Below are 21,755 nucleotides of genomic sequence, written 5' to 3' on the forward strand. Positions count from 1 at the left end.
CTGTTACTCTCCATTGGCTGGCTTACTCAGAGCAGCAGTGCTTAAAACAACAAAGATAAGAATATCATCTTAGTCAGCACTTAAGCTGAGTAGTTGCATTCTGGAGGTCATCATGGCATATAAGGGGATGATAAGTGGTCAGGTTGCCACTGAAATGTGTTCTACTGACCATTCAGTGAGACAGTTGTGACCTCCTTGAAATAACTGCTCCAATTTGGAGGAGCAAATCCACCTGTGGCAGGTTGGGTTTACAGTAGCATCTGAGCAGATTCTGAGATGGTATCAGGAAGTGTATTAGGGAGTGTTCTCAGAATTGTGTAAGGGAATTTAAAATTGAGGTAACTGATGAATTCTGAAATGGCTGGCTCCAGGTCTGGGTGCAACCGCCTTTCTACTAGTTCCATTTTCTACCTAGCAAAAGCCATGTTACATGCAGACCCAATCATGACACTAAGGAAACATTTTCTTCCTGTAATAGAGTTAAGGATGTAGAAACAACATGTCAGGGAGGAGACCTAGCCGCTGAAAGACACCAAGATTTATCTAAATCTCTTACACAAATACCTACCAGAAAGTTCTGCCTAAGCAAGCTGTTTCTGAGAAAGAAATGTCCGCAATTATAATGTAACCACTCTGCGACTCTCAATGTCTGGTAGCTATGACTTAACTGCCCTATAACTCTACCTCCTGTCACATACTTTTGTGATTACCATGCTGTAAGCAATCTAAGAAAGATACATATGTCCTCTTAAGCCAATCCCCTTGGAGCTCTCCCTACAGGAAATCTCACCTTACAGCTCCCACTACAGGAAGTCCTGCCTTATGGTGATCTAATTTTGCAACTACTAATCAAGTAATGTCTTTTGATAATTTACCAATCCAGTAGTCTTGTGATGATCTAAGCTTGTAACTGCCAGTCAAGTAGTATACTTCAAGTTCTTTGTTCTCTCCTTTTAAAAGGTCCCCACAGCTTCACCATTTTGGATTTACTGGATCTCACCACATGGAATTCATGTTAAAACTTAAGCTGAGTAGTTGCGTTCTGGCTTGAGCTGTCTCTTTATTTTCAATAAGCCTCTCAATTTTGTTTTAACTGGAGTAGAGGTTGTCAAGGATTTCATTTTACTTGGATACACAATCAACACACATGGAAGCAGCAGTCAAGAAATCAAAAGACACATTGCATTGGGCAAATTGGCTGCAAGAGATCTCTACAAAGTGTTAAAAAGCAAAGATGTCACCTTGAGGACTAAGGTGCACCTGACGCAAGCCATGGTGTTTTCAGTTGCCTAATATGCATACAAAAGCTTGACAATGAAAAAAGGAAGACAGAAGAAGAACTGACATCTTTGAATTGTGGTGTTGGAGAAGAATATTGAATATACCATGGACTGCCAAAAGAACTAACAAATATGTCTTGGAAGAAGTACAACCAGAATGCTCCTTGGAAGCAAGGATGGTGAGACTACATCTCACATATCTGGGACATGTTATCAGGAGGGATCAGTCCCTGGAGAAGGACATCATGCTTGGAAAAATGGGAGGTCAGCAAAAAAGAGGAAGATGCTCAATGAAATAGATTGACACTGTGGCTGTAACAATGGGCTCAAGCATAGCAACTATTGTGAGGATGGCGCAGGACTGGGCAGTGTTCTGTTCTGTTGTGCATGGGTTCTGTATGAGTTGGAACTGACTCAATGGCACCTAACAACAACACAACAGGTTGTTACTCCATGACAAGATCAACTACTGTGTAAGGGAAAGGAAGAAAAAAGAATTGAGCAGAGAGGAAGTTGAGTTCTGATTTTGAAAGCCTCATCCAACCCCAAGGGTGCTCTGAAGCCAGGAAGGCCCCTCATAGTTGACCTGTATTTTGGAGAGAGGGCTGGAGCTTTGTATTCTATATTGGCCAGTCATTGTACATAGGCTGCTCCGGAAGGGGAGATGACCTAGGAAGGCAAGGTCTCCTCAATCATGGGCAAATTCCAAAGAGGGTTGTTCGATTTCAGTTGTGAGTTGACAACCTTACCAGGAGCTTTGGGAATAAGAAGTAAATAAAAAGAAAGACTGAGAAATCCTAATGAGCAACCTGGATGACTCATCACAGGATCTACTATGTCAACCGTTCTGAACACCTCCATGCTAACTCCAAATGACAGTTTCTTCTATTGGTTTCAGGTCCTTTTACTTACCAAGACTAGAAATGATTATTTAATCTCTGAAGTCAGGTACAAATACCTTTTCACTGTGGTACTAGTGGAAAACAAAACAAAACAAAACAAACAACTCCCCCCGCCAAGAAAATAGCCCCCATCAGGGATGGGCTGGGATTTTTAACTGATACCAGAAATTAAATAATCTCTTTGTTTTGATTTTATTAAATTTTATGAAAATGTGTTAGGCTGAGGTGTGTCTCTGTTCTGGCACTACCTGAAACTCTTTATTTGGTTATGTATTGTCTTAGCTCCATATTGTTCCATGTTGAGCAATTTTCCTCCTTGAATCAGGGGCTTTAGGCAAAATAGTATCTGTGCCTTTCTGGAACATCAAATCCAGAGTTTTTTCTCCCTTAAACACTAGACTGTATTGTGCCTGATACCCAATCTGGTACCTAAGAACACAGTAAACATTCAGTAAGTACTTAGTAAATTTAATAGGATCATACAGAATTTCCTCCTGGAAATTTGAATTCTTAATTATTTGAGTTTCTACTTGATGCTTCAAGTCTGAAAATTCAAGAATTTCAGGAATTCAAAATGCCTTTGAAAATGACCTTTTATGAGCTGTCACTTGAAAAACCCTTTCCAATTTTGAACTGTATTAGTTCATTCTTCTTATTAATACTATTATGGATCTTGGAGCCCTGGTGGCACAGTGGTTAAAAGTTCAGCTGCTAACCAAAATGTTGGCAGTTGCTCCCTGGAAACCCTGTGCGGCAGTTCTACTCTGTTTTGTAGGTCACTATGAGTCAGTATCGATGCGACGGAAACAGGTTTGGTTTACTGGTTTTATTATGGTTTACTGGTTTTATTACGGTTCTTTGGTTTAAAATAAAAGGGTTGATACTGTCTAATTTAGCAAGAACGATTATTTACTGTGGAAACATTGGTTGAAGGATAGAATTAAATGGAAGGCTTGAGAAACAGGCTGGAGGTAGGCAGGGCCTAAAGAATCTCCAGGTGGTAACACACAAGAACTAATTATCTCATGAGTACATCATCACTGGGATAAACAAATGCATTATATTTTATCCATTTTTTTTTCTTTCATACCTTCACTCAAAATTCAAGTACTAGGAGGCTTTATTGATCTAGTCTGGTAATGTGCCTATTCCCTACACTCATCATGATATGATATCTGTCTCCTGCTTCTTTTTATGTCCCTCATCCTGTATTCCTCATCTCAATGAATGTCAATACCATACTAGTAATTTCCCAAATTAGAAATCTGTAACATTTATATACATAGTTATTCTTACAGCTATAAATACAGCCAACATTTACATATACTAATGCATCAACTCTGTCCACCCGTCTACTTCCCACCCTGACTCCATGCCATACACACATAAGAAGCTGCAAACATTTTGTAGCAGAAATGACATCTTGTTTATTTTGTTGTATTTATATTATATGGCCTCCAAAAGTTTTGCAACAACAAAAAATGTATCTACCTTGTCCACAACCACTCAAGAAAAGTCAATCACATCTCCAGCAAAAGCTTAATATGTATGCAAGCTTAAACATATTTTTGAGAACACATGCACATCAAAATGTGTTGAGTGATATTAAAAGACTCATGATGAAAACAGAAGTGTGTTCTTCCAATTGCCACAATTCTGCTGCCTTGAAACAAGCACTTTCAACATTTTTTGGCCATTTTTTTCCCTGACATTTGCCTGCATACACGTTTAATGTACTTATCCCAATATTTCTGAGTAGTCAATGTTTGATATTAGGTACTGACTTCCTATTTTGTCTAATACGCATGCCTCCCTAGTACTCCTTTTAATGTACTCTCGATGTAGATCTGTCTCATTTATATGCATTTCTTTGAAATTTCCTTTATGTCTCTCTCTTCTCTTTCATTGAATTCACTCCCCACACCCTTTTTTTTTGGCTTATCTGTTTTAAACTCATTCCATTTAGAGGTTTTTCTCAAACACTTCATTGCATTTAGCTGGTTATCTTTAAGAATGAGTTGCTACAATGTTGATTGGAAGTTGTTGTGTATTTGTTTGTCTTATTGACAGAATGCAGAATTTTTTTCTGAGGTCCGTGGTTTTCTACTGGAATATGTGCAGAATTCCATTTTGAGTGTAGATAGCCCTAGCTATCTGAGGCAGAAGGCATGAGGGTGCTGTATGTTAGCTCTCAATTTCCATTAATTTTTCCAATCTCAATTCATTATTAAGAATTGTTTGATGTATATATGCCTGAATCACGTGCAACAATTACTGCATCTTATCTAACATGAGAACTTCCCCATTCACTGTGCTTGCCTTGTATTTATGCATTCAAATGAGATTCATTACGTTATTTACTGATCCAAAAATGAAGGTTACCTTTCTATGTGGATCTTGCTTTCTAAAAGAGGAGACAGACTATACAAAAGATAAAAAAAAAAGAAATACATGGTATTTTAGATAGTAATAACAGCTGGAAAAAAGAATAAAAAGATATATTGTACAGAAATTGTCAGTGAAGAGGTAGACTCAACATTGTGAAAATGACAATTCTACCCAAAGCGATTCACAAATACGATGCAATGCCGATCCAAATTCCAACGATATTCTTTAAAGAGATGGAAAAACTTGTCATTAATTTTAAATGGAAAGGGAAGAAGCCCCAGATAAGTAAAGCACTACTGAAGAAGAAGAATATAGTAGGAGGACTCACACTACCTGACCTCAGAATCTGCTACACAGATACGGTAGTCAAAACAGCCTGGTGCAGGTACAATGACAGATACATGGATCAGTGGAACAGAATTGAGAACCCAGATGTAAATCCATCCACCTATGACCATATGATCTTTGACAAGGGCCCAAAGTCCATCAAATGGGGGAAAAGACAGTCTTTTTAACAAATGGTGCTGGCAAAACTGGATGTCCGTCTGCAAAAAAAATGAAACAGGACCCATACCTCATACCATATACAAAAACTAACTCAAAATGGATCAAAGACTTAAATATAGAGCCAAAACTATGAAGTTCATAGAAGAAAAAATAGGATCAATACTAGAGGCCCTAATACATGACATTAACAGGATACAAACCACAACCAACAACACACAAGCTCCATAGGATAAGCTAGATAACTGGGCTCTTCTAAAAATTAAACGCTTATGCCCATCAAAAAACTCCACCATAAGAGTAAAAAGAGAATCTTATAGACCAGGAAAAAAAAATTGGCTATTACAAATTAGACAAAGTTCTAATCTCTAAAATCAACAAGAAAATCCAACACCTCTACAACAAAAAGACAAATAATCCAATTAAAAAATGGGCAAAGGAAATGAACAGATACTTCACTAAAGAAGACATTCAAGGAGCCATGAGACACGTGAGGAAATGCTCACAATCACTAGTGATTAGAGAAATGCAAATCAAAACCACAATGAGATACCATCTCACCCTAGCATTACTGGCAGGAATCAATAAAACAGGACATAGCAAATGCTGGAGAGGTTGTGGGGAGATCGGAACTCTTATGCACTGCTGGTGGGAAAGCAAAATGATACAACCATTCTGGAAAATGACATGGTGCTTCCTTAGAAAGCTAGAAATAGAAATACCATAGGATCCAGCAATCCTGCTCCTTGGAATATATCCTAGAGAAATGAGTCATCACACAAATAGCCATCTGCACATCCATGTTCACTACAGCGTTGTTCACAATAGCAAAAGATAGAAACAACCTAGATGCCTTCAACAGATGAATGGATAACCAAACTGGTACATACGCACAGTGGAGCATTAGGAAATGATAAAGAACAAGGATGAATCTGTGAAGCAGTTCATAACATGGAGGAATCTGGAGGGCATTATGCTGAGTGAAATAAGTCAATCACAAAAGGACAAATATTGTATGAGATCACTACTGAAAAAACTCAGGAAAGGGTTTGCATACAAAAAGAAAGAACCTTTGATGGTTACAAGGGAGGGAAGGGGTGGGAATAGAAAAACACTTAATAGACAATAGATAAGTGGTAACTTTGGTGAAGGGCAAGACAGTACGCAATACTGGGGAGACCAGCACAGCCTGTACAAGGCAAGGTCATAGTAGCTCCATAGATACATCCAAACTCCCTGAAGGACCGAATTTCTGGTCCGAGGACTGTGGGGGCCATGGTCTCAGGGAGCATCTAGCTCAATTGACTTAGCACAGTTTATAAAGAATATGTTCTACATTCTACTTTGGTGAGCAGCATCTGGGGTCTTAAAAGCTTGTGAGCTGTCATCTAGGATACTCCACTGGTTTCATCCCTTCGGGAGCAAGTAAAAATGAAGAAAGCTAAAGATACAAGGGAAAGATTAGTCCAAAGGCTAATGGACCACGGTCTCCACCAGACTGAGTCCAGTAAAACTAGATGGTGCCTGGCTACCACCACTGACTGGTCTGACAGGGATCATAAAAGAGGGTCCCGGACAGAGCTGGAGAAAAATGTAGAACAAAATTCTAACTCAAGAAGAAAGACCAGACTTGCCGGCCTGACAGAGACTGGAGAAACCCTGAGAGTACGGCCCCTGGACACCCATTCAGCTCAGTAATGAGGTTGCTCCTGAGGTTCACCTTTCACCCAAAGATTGAACAGGCCCATGGGAACAAAACAAGACTAAAGAGGTGCACCAGCCCTGGGGCAGGGACTGGAAGGCAGGAAGGGAAGAAGGAAGCTGGTGATAGGGAACCCAAGGTTAAGAAGGGAAAAAGCTGACATTTGAAGTAGAGAACATATTTTCTTCAGTGTTTCAGTATTGAAGTAGAGAGAATGTATTTTCTAATGTTTTGTTATAACTGTATAAGCTGGTCTTTGAAACGTAATTACTTGCTCTGAATCTGTCCCACGATTGTTCCTTTAAAGAAAAATAAGGTAATCAATTTTTAGTTGCTGATTAAACTATGTTCCTCTCCCAAGGAAAAAAATACACAAAACCAAGATAGCTGAACGAAGCTTAGATCCCTCTTGTGACAGAAACCAGGATGGCATGGACAGACTTGCAGGACTCCAGGATGGCATGAAGAGACTTGCAGGACTTCAATAATAGATCACCTTATCATCGTGTCCACCTCAAAGAAAAAACAACATTCCTGAAAACCTCTAAACCCTGACCTTCCCCCTATAAAAAAATCTCTCCAATTAGTCCTCTAGGTTTAGACAGAATTTTAGAGAAATTTAATGCTCTCTGTCTCTTGTACATCGGTGTTCAATAAAGCCCTCTTGCTGCTTACCTCCTCCTGTGTCAGTATTGGCTTTGCGGCAGGCGGCTCGAATCCGCGATTTGCAGTAACAGTGTTAATGGGGTTGTTAACCAATGTCATAGAACAATATGTGTACTAACTATTTGATGAGAAACTAGTTTGTTCTGTAAACCTTCATCTAAAGTACAGTAAAAAAAAGAAATTGTCAGTGAGAGAGGGTATCGAATGTTAGATGGGTCCATTGATTAAGCTCTTTTTGAAAGGATAATATTTGTGAAAAGACCTAAAGTTGATGAGGGAATAAGCCATAATGATATCCATGGGATGAAAACCCCCAGTGTTTCAGGTATGTTTCAGAACTTGTGAGGCCAGGCTGAAGCAAAGGAAGCAAAGGGCAGATAACTGGTGATTTGGTAAGAACTGTAATGGTCAGGAGAGACCTTGATATTCATAATGAGAAAATCATCTTTTCACTGAGTGAGATAGAAAGTCTTTGGATTTTGAGCAGAGGAGTGGCATTATATAAAATTTTATTAGAATTGCTCTAATTGATGTGTTGAGAAAAAGCTGAATGGGAGCTTAATTGAGAGTAGGGAGACCAGTTAGGAGGTTATAGAATAATTCATGTGAGAGAATAGTGTCTTAGATATCACTGGTAGCAGTGCATATGGAAAGAAGTAGTCAGAAAAAGACATAACTGACAGAATTTGCTGAAGAATTTCATGTAGGATATGAGAGAAAGAGGGGAACCAAGAAGACTTCAAGTTTGTTTGTTTGTTTTTAACCAGGCAAAAGATGGAGTTGGCATTTACTGAGAAGAAAAAGACTATGAAAAGTCACGCTCAGTAGGGGAAGCTCAGGATTTCAGTTTTGGACAAGTCAAGTTTGAAAAGCCAAAGCCCAAAACATATCACATATGGATGGTACTTGAAACCACAAGACTGGAGGAGATCCCTTAAGGAGTGAGTTTAGGTTAAAAAGAGGATTCCAAGGACTGAGTCCTGGGCTACTCCAGCATTTAGAGGTTGAGTAGATAAATAGTAAACTTCAAATTAACAAAGTTAGATTAGATGACAAGGATATTGGAAGAGAAGAAATAAGGAAATGAGAGACCAACCTACTAGAAAAATCATTTATATGGGTATCGAAATCTTCACAGTGTTAACTGGAATAGAATTGGACAGAATGAGAGTGAGCCTGAAGTTCAAATCTTTAAGTAAAGCACTAGATGGCTGCAACAAAAAGGGTATGTCATGATATAATATGGGATCGTGAAGTCCAGAGCTGAACGATTTTAGAGAGGAGGAAGAGAGAATGGTCTGGACCTTGTATTTTGGAACAAGGAGGGTTCCCACCCAATCTCCAAACTCCATGGTAGAGAGAGTGTGCGGGAGCAAACACTTCAGCTTGAGAGCAGTGTTATTAAGTGGAGTCAAGTTTAGTTAGCACAGGAAGTTTACAAATGTTCCTAAAAATGTTTGAGATCAGGAAACTTTACTAACGATTTACTCCAAGATCTTTAGAATCCAATGAAAGGTTTCACTCAGTGGGAGAATTGGGAGATGGGGTTGCAAAAAATGGTGACTAGAGTCAAATGTGTAGGGTAAAAATATTCTCCTGTTTTTGTCTGTTGCCACAAATAATTATTAGTAACATCTTCCTTCACTCTAATTGTATCCTTATTTGAGTTGTAAATCATCTGATAATCAAGCTTATTAGGGTTTGTTATGGGTTTCCTGTGTTGGCCTCAATGAACAGAGATAGAGAACATGATGAAATTAGTCCTCATTGCAAAGCAAAAAAAAAAAAAAAAAAATTAATTTTCCTGAAAAAAGCAGAAAATACCTTAAATGTGCCAAACCTTAGCAGATCCCATGAATTAGCTCTTTCCAATACACTAGACAGCATTCTATTCAAAATGTATCTTCAGTGATATGTCCACCACCTGGAACCTGGTTGATATTATAAATGTTTACTGGAAAATAATTTCATAGGCATCTAGATAAAACTGCAAAGGCAGTAATGGACTCTAATTTAGTCATTTTTTTTTTTTGCAAATATTCTAACAATAGGCTATCATTTAAAATGGTGACTTCAGCCTACACATTTAGAAGTCTTTACTTTGTCCTTATTAAATATACTTACCAAAGAGTATCTAAAATTATGTTTGTATAGTTTGAAATACAATAATACAGTTTACACTATGAAACCTTCGCCTGGATCTATAAATAGAACATTACAATACACAAGAAGCTGCCAGTGGAGCCTTCCCCAATCACACCCCCAATTATATCTCACTTTATTCCTGCCACGGATAACGGCTATTCTGGTTTTATGTTAATTACATCCTGTTTTTCCCTAGATTTTTTTTAACATGTCAATGTCTGTATTCCTCGAAGTATATTGTTTAGCTTTTCCTGTATTGAAATCTACATATGGAATCCTACTGTATATATTCTGTTATTTGCATCTTTTACCTAATGTTTTCCAGCTATAACTATACTGTTGTGCATAGCTGTAGTTATTTTATCTTCATTTCAGTTTTGTATTGCACAATTTATTTATCCACTTTATTGTGGGCAGGGGTGGTTTCCATTTTCTGGTTTGTTTTTTTTTTTCTTGCCATTATAAACAGTGGTCCTACAAATATTCTTGCACTTGTGTGCTAAGTGCAAGAATTTCTCTTGGAGTTTATACCTAGTAGTAAAATTGCTAGGTCATATGGTATGCATCTGAATTTAGAGGCCATCTCAAGAATAGATTTTATGCGTCGAACACTAATGACCTAATGACCAAAGAGCAAACCAGTTGTGGAAAGACATCAAGAACATCATACATGAAGAAAGCAAAAGGTCATTATAATGACAGGTAAGAAAGACAAAAACCAAAATGGGTGTAGGCAGAGACTCTGAAACTTGTTCTTGAAAGTAGAGTAGCTAAAATGAACAAAAGATTTCAAAGGAAGGCTCAAGAAGACAAAGTAAAGTATTATAAAGAAATGTGCAAAAACCTAGAGCTAGAAAACCAAAAGGGAAGATCATGCATGGCACTTCACAAGCTGAAAGAGTTGAAGAACAAATTCAAGCCTCCAGTTGCAATACTGTAGTATTCTTCAGAGAAAATTTTGAACAACCCAGGAAGCATCAAAAGAAGATGGAAGGACTATACATAGTGACTGTATCAAAAAAAAAAATGGTGGATGTTCAATCATTTCAGGAGGTAGCATATGATCAAGAACCAATGCTACTGAAGGAAGAGTCCAACCTACACTGAAGAGAATAAAGAAAAATAAGTTCCAAGGTATGACAGAATACCAGTTGAGATCTTTCAACAAGTGGATGCAGTGCTGGAGGTGCTCACTCGTCTATGTCAAGAAATCTGGAAGACAGTTTCCTGGCCAACTGACTGGAAGAGATCCATATTTGGGCCTATTCCAAAGAAAGGTGATCCAACAGAAAGCAGAAATTATCAAACAATATCATTAATAACACACTCAAGTAAAATTTTGCTAAAGAACATTTAAAAGTGGTTGTAGTACTACATCAACAGGGAACTGCCAGAAGTTCAAACCAGATTCAAAAGAGGTCTTGGAATGAGGGGTATCATTGCTGATGTCAGATGGATCTTGGCTGAAAGCAAAGAATACCAGAAAGATGTTTACCTGTGTTTTATCGATTATGCAAAGGCATTCCACTATGTGGATCATAACAAATTATGGAAAACATTGGGAAGAATGAGAATTCCAGAACACTTAATTGTGCTTATAGGGGGCCTGTACATAGACCAAGAGACAGTCATTCAAACAGAACAAGGGAATACTGCACGGTTTAAAGTCAGGAAAAGTGTGTGTCAGGATTGTATCCCTTTACCATACTTATTCAATCCATGTATTGAACAAATATTCCAAGAAGCTGGACTATATGAAGAAGAATGAGGCATCAGGATAGGAGGAAGGCTCATTAACAACCTGAGATATGCAGATAACACAACTTTGCTTGCTGAAAGTGAAGAGGATTTCAAGCACTTACTGATGAAGATCAAAGACCACCACCTTCAGTATGGATTATACCTCAATGTAAGGAAAACAAAAATCCTCACAACTGGACCAATAAGCATGATCATTATAAATGAAGAAAAGATTGAAGTTGTCAAGGATTTCATTTTACTTGTAACCACAATCAACAGCCATGGAAGCAGCAGTCAAGAAACCAAATGATGCATTACGTTGGGCAAATCTGCTGTAAAAGACCTCTTTAAAGTGTTCAAAAGCAAAGAGGTCATTTTGAGGGCTAAGGTGTTTTCAATCACCTGATATGCATGCGAAAGCTGGACAATGAATAAGGAAGACAGAAGAAGAATCAATACCTTTGAACTCTGGTGTTGGCAAAGAATATTGATTATACCATGGACCACCACAAGGACGAACAAATCTGTCTTAGATGAAGCACATCCAGGATGCTGCTTGGAAGCAAGTGTGGGGAGGTGTATTTTGGACACGTTATCAGGAAGGATCAGTTCCTTTAGAAGGACAGCATGCTTTGTAAAGTAGAGGGTCAGCAAAAAAGAGGAAGACCCTCAAGGAGATGGATTGACACAGTGGCTGCAACAATGGGTGAAGCATAACAATGATTGTGAGAACGGCAGAGCACCAAGCAGTGATTTTAAGGCAGAGCATCAAGCAGCTTAGCATCAGAATCCTGTTTGCTTGGCTTCCTCCTCCACAGTTTTGCATTAAAAATCCAGTTTTCTTTGCTTAGAAGTTATATGTAAACCCCATTGCGCCTGCATAGTATGATTAAGAATGTTGGTGACGTAACTTGTATGAGCTCCCTACTTGTAAACACCTTAAAAGTAACTTTTCCCCTCATCCTCAGAGCACAGTCTTGGCGTCAGCAGCTCCTACTGACTCCTTTCCTTGTGCAACAAAATAAAGGTGCCTTTCTTGCTCTCCTACCTTGGTCTCTTGTTTACTGGCCAATTCGAGTCACACAGAGCAGATCCTGGGGTTTCCACTCGGTAACAATTCGTTCTGTTGTACACGGGGTCCCTATTCGTTGGAACCAACTTATGGGCACCTAACAACAATGACAGCAGAGTATGCATAAATTCAACTGTACTAGGCAATGTCTAACTCTTCCAAATTGACAGTCAATAGGAATTCTTCTTTCTAAACATCCTAACCAATGCTAGGTATTGTTTGATTTTTTTAAATTTTGGTCATTTTAATTGTAGAAATGAAATTCCACTCTGACTTTGAGTTGAATTCTCCTGATTATTAGTAAGATTGAGTATTGCTTCATATATTTATGGCCATTGATGTTTCTTCTTTGAAGTTCCTGTTTCTTTTGTTCCTTTTTGGACCTGGGTTGTTTACTTTTCCTTACTAACTCAGAAGTGTTCCTATTATATTTGGAGCTGTAATATGTTAGGTATTTTGCAATTTTTTTTTCAAGTTTGTGTCTTAACTTTTTATGCTCTTTATGGTGTCTGTTTAATAAATACAAATCCTTAATTTTACTGTAGTAGAATTTATCAGTCTTTTCCTTGGTTTGGCTGTCTTAAGACATGGTTTGGCTGTCTTAAGAAATCTTTCCCTACCCAAAAAAGGTCATGAAAATAATATTGTATATTATGTTCTGAAGTAGCATAGGCATGCTTTTCAACAATGAAATATTGTTCATTTTATAATTCAGGATGTATAAAAAATGATAATGTATCAAGACCAACTTGGGTTTATTTCAGGCATGTACTTTGACTTAAAAGTAAAAAAAAAAAAAACTAATTCAACAGAGATATGGAAGTATTAAGGAAGAAAAATCATTTGATCATCTTAATAAACCAAAACCATACCAAACCTGTTGCCATCAGGTGGATTCTTACTCAAGGGTGTCTCCATATGTTACAGAGTCTGAGTTCTACACGATTTTTTTTTTCTTTTTTTTTTGGCCGTAACTTTTACAGAAGCAGATCATCAGGCCTCTCTTCTGCAACACCGCTGGATGGGTTCCAACTGCCAACCTGTCATTTGGTTGTTGAGTGCAAACAGTTTGTGCTGCCCAGGAGTCTTAATCGATTATGAAGAAAAGCTTTTACTAAAATTTTGATATCCAACTTATGCTTGCTTCATAAAAATCTTTTTTCATAAAAATATTTGAAGGTTTTTTTTAATTAATTTTTCCAGAGGTTTGTCACTTTTATTATTCTTTTCATTGAATGTTTATCTTTGCTAATGCTTTTTAATTGAGGATTTGTTTTCTAGTTCAAAATTAAAAATCAGTTTCCTTCTAAGTGACTCTAACTCATGGAAATCCAATGTGTGACAAAGTAGAACTGTGCTCCATGGAGTTTTCAATTGATAGTTGTCTGGAAATAGATCACTAGGCCTTTCTTGAGAGTGGTCTCTGTGTAGACTCAGACCTCCAATTTTTCTATTAGCAGCCAAACACCACCCACTTCAAAATGACCGATGTTATATTTATTATTTCTCTTACTCTTATCTTGTAGAATTTATTTAGCATTTCTTCCTTTTAATTTTGAAATGGATCTCTGTCTCACTGATTTTTTGTTTTAATCTTTTTAAACACAAGAAGTTAAAGTTGAAAATATCACTCTGAGTACAGTTTTAGCAATATTCCACAGTGTTTATATAATCGACTCGATGGCAATGGGTTTGGTTTTGGTTTGGTTTTTATACATTGGACGGGCCTTTTAAATTTTCCAGACTAACAGATTTTCAAGTTAAGGTTTTTGTTTATTTTTTTTCTTATGTTCATTTTGGCCAGTTTTTGGTATTTGTGCTCTAGCTTAGAATATAGTCAATTTTCATACATGTTTAATGTATGCGTGACAGAAATGTGGAGTCTCTCATTTTGAGTTCTGGTTTCTCTATTCATCACATCAACACTATTAATTTTGTTTTTCAAATTTTTTTCATCTTCATTAGATTTTTATTTGCTTATAGATATTATTTAACAAGAACTGTCTACAAATAACCGAAATAAGAAACGAGATGGGCCACATCACAACAGAACCAACTGAAATTAAAAGAATCATATCAGATTATTATGAAAAATTGTACTCTAACAAATTTGCAAACCTTGAAGAAATGGATGAATTCCTAGAAAAACACTACCTACCTAAACTTAACACAATCACAAGTAGAACAACTAAATAGACCCATAACAAAAGAAGAGATTGAAACAATAATCAAAAAACTCCCAACAAAAAAAAACGCCGGGCCCGGATGGCTTTACTGCAGAGATCTACCAAACTTTCAGAGAAGAGTTCACACCACTACTACTAAAGGTATTTCAAAGCATAGAAAATGACGGAATACTACCTAACTCATTCTATGAAGCCATCATATCCCTGATACCAAAACCAGGTAAAGACATCACAACAAAAGAAAACTACAGACCTATAACCCTCATGAACATAGATGCAAAAATCCTCAACAAAATTCTAGCCAATAGAATTAAACAACATATCAAAAAAAAAAAAAAAAAATCCACCACAACCAAGTGGGATTTATACCAGGTATGCAAGGCTGGTTTAATATTAGAAAAACCATTAATGTAATCCACCATATAAATAAAACAAACGACAAAAATCACATGATCTTATCAATTGATGCAGAAAAGGCATTTGACAAAGTCCAACACCCACTCATGATAAAAACTCTCAGCAAAATAGGAATTGAAGGAAAATTCCTCAACATAATAAAGGGCATCTATACAAAGCCAACAGCCAACATCACTCTAAATGGAGAGGGCCTGAAAGCATTTCCCTTGAAAAAGGGGACCAGACAAGGATGCCCTTTATCACCACTCTCATTCAACATTGTGCTAGAGGTCCTAGCCAGAGCAATAAGGCTAGACAAAGAAAAAAGAGTATCCGGATTGGCAAGGAGGAAGTAAAATTATCTCTATTTGCAGATGACATGATCTTATACATAGAAAACCCTAAGGAATCCTCCAGAAAACTACTAAAACTAATAGAAGAGTTTGGCAGAGTCTCAGGTTATAAGATAAAGATAAAAAAATCACTTAGATTCCTCTACATCAACAAAAAGATCATCGAAGAGGAAATCACCAAATCAATACCATTCACAGTAGCCCCCAAGAAGATAAAATACTTAGGAATAAATCTTACCAAAGATGTAAAAGACCTATACAAAGAAAACTACAAAGTACTACTGCAAGAAACTAAAAAGGACTTACTTAAGTGGAAAAACATACCTTGCTCATGGATAGGAAGACTTAACATAGTAAAAATGTCTATTCTACCAAAAGCCATCTATACATACAATGCACTTCCGATCCAAATTCCAATGACATTTTTTACTGTGATGGAGAAACAAATCATCAACTTCATATGGAAGGGAAAGAAGCCTTGGATAAGTAAAGCATTACTGAAAAAGAAGAAGAAAGTGGGAGGCCTCACTCTACCTGATATTAGAACCTATTATACAGCCACAGTAGTCAAAACAGCCTGGTACTGGTAAAACAATAGGCACATAGGCCAATGGAACATAACTGAGAACCCAGATATAAATCTATCCACATATGAGCAGCTGATATTTGACAAAGGCCTAGTGTCAGTTAATTGGGGAAAAGATAGTCTTTTTAACAAATGGTGCTGGCATAACTGGATATTCATTTGCAAAAAAATGAAACAGGACCCATACCTCACACCATGCACAAAAACTAACTCCAAGTGGATCAAAGACCTAAACATAAAGAATAAAATGATAAAAATCGTGGAAGAAAAAGTAGGGACAACGTCAGAAGCCCTAATTCAAGGCATAAACAGAATACAAAATATTACCAAAAATGACGAAGAGAAACCAGATAACTGGGAGCTCCTAAAAATCAAAAACCTATGCTCATCGAAAGACTTCACCAAAAGAGTAAAAAGACCACCTACAGATTGGGAAAGAATTTTCAGTTATGACATCTCCGACCAGCGCCTGATCTCTAAAATCTATATAATTTTGTTAAAACTCAACCACAAAAAGACAAACAACCCAATCAAGAAGTGGGCAAAGGATATGAACATGCACTTCACTAAAGAAGATGTTCAGGCAGCTAACAGATACATGAGAAAATGCTCTCGATCATTGGCCATTAAAGAAATGCAAATTAAAACTGCGATGAGATTCCATCTCACTCCAACAAGGCTGGCATTAATACAAAAAACACAAAAGAATAAATGTTGGAGAGGCTGCGGAGAGATTGGAACTCTTATACACTGCTGGTGGGAATGTAAAATGGTACAACCACTTTGGAAATCTATCTGGCATTTTCTTAAAAAGTTAGAAATAGAGCTACCATACAACCCAGAAATCCCACTCCTCGGAATATACCCTAGAGAAATAAGAGCCTTCACACAAACATATATGCACACCCGTGTTTATTGCAGCTCTGTTTCCAATAGCAAAAAGCTGAGAGGAACCAAGGTGTCCATCAATGGATGAATGGTTAAATAAATTGTGGTATATTCACACAATGGAATACTACGCATTGATAAAGAACAGTGACGAATCTGTGAAACATTTCATAACATGGAGGAACCTGGAAGGCATTATGCTGAGTGAAATTAGTCAGAGGCAAAAGGACAAATATTGTATAAGACCACTATTATAAGATCTTGAGAAATAGTAAAAACTGAGAACAACACATACTTTTGTGGTTCCGAGGGGGGAAGGGAGGGAGGGTGGGAGAGGGTTATTTACTGATTAGTTAGTAGATAAGAACTACTTTAGGTGAAGGGAAGGACAATATTCAATACACGGAAGGTCAGCTCAAATGGACTGGACCAAAAGCAAAGAAGTTTCCGGGATAAACTGAATGCTTCAAAGGTCAGTGGAGCAAGGGCGGAGATTTGGGGACTATGGCTTAAGGGGACTTCTAAGTCAATTGGCAAAATAATACTAGTATGAAAACATTCTGCATCCCACTTTGAAATGCCACGTCTGGGGTCTTAAATGCTAACAAGCGGCCATCTAAGATGCATCAATTGGTCTCAACCCACCTGGATCAAAGGAGAATGAAGAACACCAAGGTCACACGACAACTATGAGCCCAAGAGACAGAAAGGGCCACATGAACTAGAGACTTACATCATCCTGAGACCAGAAGAACTAAATGGTGCCCGGCCACAATCGATGACTGCCCCAACAGGGAGCACAACAGAGAACCCCTGAGGGAGCAGGAGATCAGTGGGATGCAGACCCCAAATTCTCATAAAAAGACCAGACTTAATGGTCTGACTGAGACTAGATGAATCCCGGTGGTCATGGTCCCCAAACCTTCTGTTGGCCCAGGAAAGGAACCATTCCCGAAGAGAACTCATCAGACATGGAAGGGACTGGACAATGGGTTGGAGAGTGATGGTGATGAAGAGTGAGCTACTTGTATCAGGCGAACACTTGAGACTGTGTTGGCATCTCCTGTTGGAGGGGAGATAGGAGGGTAGAGAGGGTTAGAAACTGGCAAAATTGTCACAAAAGGAGAGACTGGAAGGGCTGACTCAGTAGGGGGAGAGTAAGTGGGAGTATGAAGTAAGGTGTATATAAGCTTATATGTGACAGACTGACTGGATTTGTAAACTTTCACTTAAATCTCAATAAAAAGTATTAAAAAAAGAAGAATTGTCTAAAAATATCAAGTTGCCCGTGTGTATTCATATTTCCTTGAAGTTTTGTTATTTTGTTTTATTAATGTCTTCTGTACTTCTATTTGTTATAGTGATGACCTATACTTTTGCCATTTTAGGGTGATTCCTTTTGTTAATAATCATGCTTTAAATTATATTTGGCCTTATAATACACTGAGGTCTTTTTTTGGTATATTTTTATTACTTTACTACTTTTTGAGAATTTCTATATCCTTATGTTATGTTGGAAACTCTGGTGGCATAGTGGTTAAGAGCTACAGCTACTAACCAAAAGGTCAGCAGTTCAAATCCACGAGGCGCTCCCTGGAAACTCTATGGGGCAGTTCCACTCTGTCCTATAGAGTCGCTATGAGTTGGAATCAATTCGATGGCAGTGGGTTTGGTGTTTGGTTTTTGGTTTTGGTATATTATGTTGTTGTTACGTGCACTTCAGTAGGCTCAGGTTCATAATGGCCCTATATACCACAGAACAAAGCACTGCCCAATCCTGTGCCACCCTCATCACCCTTGTTATGCTTGAGTCCTCTATTGCAGCCACTATCAGTCCATCTCATTGAGGGTCTTCCTCTTTTTTACTGATCTTCTGCTTTACCAGGCATGATGTCCTTCTCCAGGGAATGATCCCTCCTGATAACATGTTCAAAGTATGTGAGACATAGTCTCACCATCCTTGCTCCTAAGGAGAATTCTGATTGTACTTCTTCCAAGACAGATTTGTTTGTTCTTTTGGCAGTCCATGGTATATTCAATATTGCTTACCAACACGACAATTCAAACGTGTCAATTCTTCTTTGATCTTCCTTATTCATTGTCCAGCTTTCACATGCATATGAAGTGATTAAAAACACCAAGGGTCAGGCACACCTTAGTCTTTAAGGTGATATCTTTGCTTTCCAATACTTTAAAGATGTCTTTTGCAGCAGATTTGTCCAATGCAATGCCTCTTTTGATTTCTTGACTGCTGCTTCCATGGCTGTTGATTATGGATCCAAGTACAATGAAATCCTTGACAACTTCAACCTTTTCTCCATTTATCATGATGTTGCTTATTGGTCTAATTGTGAGGATTGTTATTTTCTTCATGTTGAGGTATAATCCATACTAAAGTCTGTGGTCTTTGGTCTTCATCAGTAAGTGATTCAAGTTGTCTTCAATTTCAGCAAGCAAGGTTGTTATGTTACAGGTGTCTTATTAAACTCCCTAAGATTTTTTTTTTTCATTCCAAAGAGTAGACTTAGGTCTTTTAAACAACAAACTCCGTCCATTTGTATTTACTGTGGTCAGTGCCATATTATTTTGTGTTTTCTAGGGCCAAAGATGAAGAAATAGAAGATTTTTATCAGCTGCTGCAGTCTGAAATTGATTGAACATGCAATCAAGATGCATTGATAATTACTGGTGATTGGAATGCAAAAGTTGTAAAAAAAAGAAGGACCAGTAGTTGGAAAATATGGCCTTGGTGATAGAAACAATGTTGGAGATAGAATGATAGAATTTTGCAAGACCAACGACTTCATTGCAAATACCTTCTTTCACCAACATAAATGGCGGCTATACAAATGGACCTCGCCAGATGGAACACATGGAAATCAAATTGACTAAATCTGTGGAAAGAGATGATGGAAAAGCTCAATATCATCAGTCAGAACAAGGCCAGGGGCTGACTGTGGAACAGAACATCAATTGCTCATGTGCAAGTTCAAGCTGAAACTGAAAAAAATCAGAACAAGTCCACGAGAGCCAAAATATGACCTTGAGTATATCCCACCTGAATTTAGAGACCATCTCAAGAATAGATTTGACGCATTGAACACTAGTGACCGCAGACCAGACGAGTTGTGGAATGACATCAAGGACATCATCCATGAAGAAAGCAAGAGGTGACTGAAAAGACAGGAAAGAAAGAAAAGACCAAGCTGGATGTCTGAGGAGACTCTGAAACTTGCTCTTGAGAGTCGAGCAGCTAAAGCAAAAGGAAGAATTGATGAAGTAAAATAACTGAACAGAAGATTTCAAAGGGCTTCTTGAGAAGACAAAGTAAAGTATTATAATGACATGAGCAAAGAGCTGGAGATGGAAAACCAAAAGGGAAGAACACGCTCAGCGTTTCTCAAGCTGAAAGAACTGAAGAAAAAATTAAAACCTTGAGTTGCAATAGTGGAGGATTCCATGGGGAAAATATTAAACAATGCAGGAAGCATCAAAAGAAGATGGAAAGAATACACAGAGTCATCATTCCAAAAAGAATTAGTTGATATTCAACCATTTCAAGAGGTGGCATATGATCAGGAACCGATGGTACTGAAGGAAGAAGTCCAAGCTGCTCTGAAGGCATTGGTGAAAAACAAGTCTCCAGGAACTGATGGAATATCAATTGAGATGTTTCAACAAACAGATGCAGTGCTGGAGGTGCTCACTTGTCTATGCCAAGAAATATGGAAGACAGCTTCCTGGCCAACTGACTGGAAGAGATCCATATTTATGCCTATTCCCAAGAAAGGTGATCCAGCTGAATGTGGAAATTATAGAACAATATCATTAATATTGCACGCAAGCAAAATTTTGCTGAAGATCATTCAAAAATGTCTGCAGCAGTATATCGACAGGGAACTGCCAGAAATTCAGGCCCGTTGCAGAAGAGCATGGGGAACCAGGGACATCATTGCTGATGTCAGATGGATCCTGGCTGAAAGCAGAGAATACCAGAAGGATGTTTACCTGGGTTTTATTGACTATGAAAAGACATTCGACTGCATGGATCATAACAAACTATGGATAACGAATGGGAATTCTAGAACACTTAATTGTGCTCATGAGGAACCTTTACATAGATCAAGAGGCAGTTCTTTGGACAGAATGAGGGGATACGGATTGGTTTAAAGTCAGGAAAGGTGTGTGTCAGGGTTGTATTCTTTCACCATAGCTATTTAATCTGTATGCTGAACAAATAATATGAGTAGCTGGACTATATGAAGAAGAATGGGATATCAGGATTGGAGTAAGACTCATTAACAACCTGTGTTATGCAGATGACACAACCTTGCTTGCTGAAAGTGAAGAGGACTTGAAGCACTTACTAATGAAGATCAAGACCACAGCCTTCAGTATGGATTACACCTCAACATAAAGAAAACAAAAATCCTCACAACTGGACCAATGAGCAACATCATGATAAACGGAGAAAAGATTGAAGTTGTCAAGGATTTCATTTTACTTGGATCCATAATCAACAGCCATGGAAGCAGCAGTCAAGAAATCAAAAGATGCATTGCATTGGGCAACTCTGCTGCAAAGGACCTCTTCAAAGTGTTGAAGAGCAAAGATGTTACCCTGAAGACTAAGGTGTGCCTGACCCAAGCCATAGTATTTTCAATCACATCATATGCATGTGAAAGCTGGACAATGAATAAGGAAGACCGATGAAGGGTTGATGGCTTTGAATTGTGGTGTTGGTGAAGAATATTGAATATACCATGGACTGCAAAAAGAACGAACATATCTGTCTTGGAAGAAGTGATGCCAGAATGCTCCTTAGAGGCAAGGATGGCGAGACTGCATCTTACATACTTTGGGCATGTTGTTAGGTGGGATCAGTCCCTGGAGAAGGGCATTATGCTTGGCTGAGTACAGGGCCAGCAGAAAAGAGGAAGACCCTCA

Source organism: Elephas maximus, chromosome 8, assembly GCF_024166365.1.
Source record: "Elephas maximus indicus isolate mEleMax1 chromosome 8, mEleMax1 primary haplotype, whole genome shotgun sequence".
Classification (NCBI taxonomy): Eukaryota; Metazoa; Chordata; class Mammalia; order Proboscidea; family Elephantidae; genus Elephas; species Elephas maximus.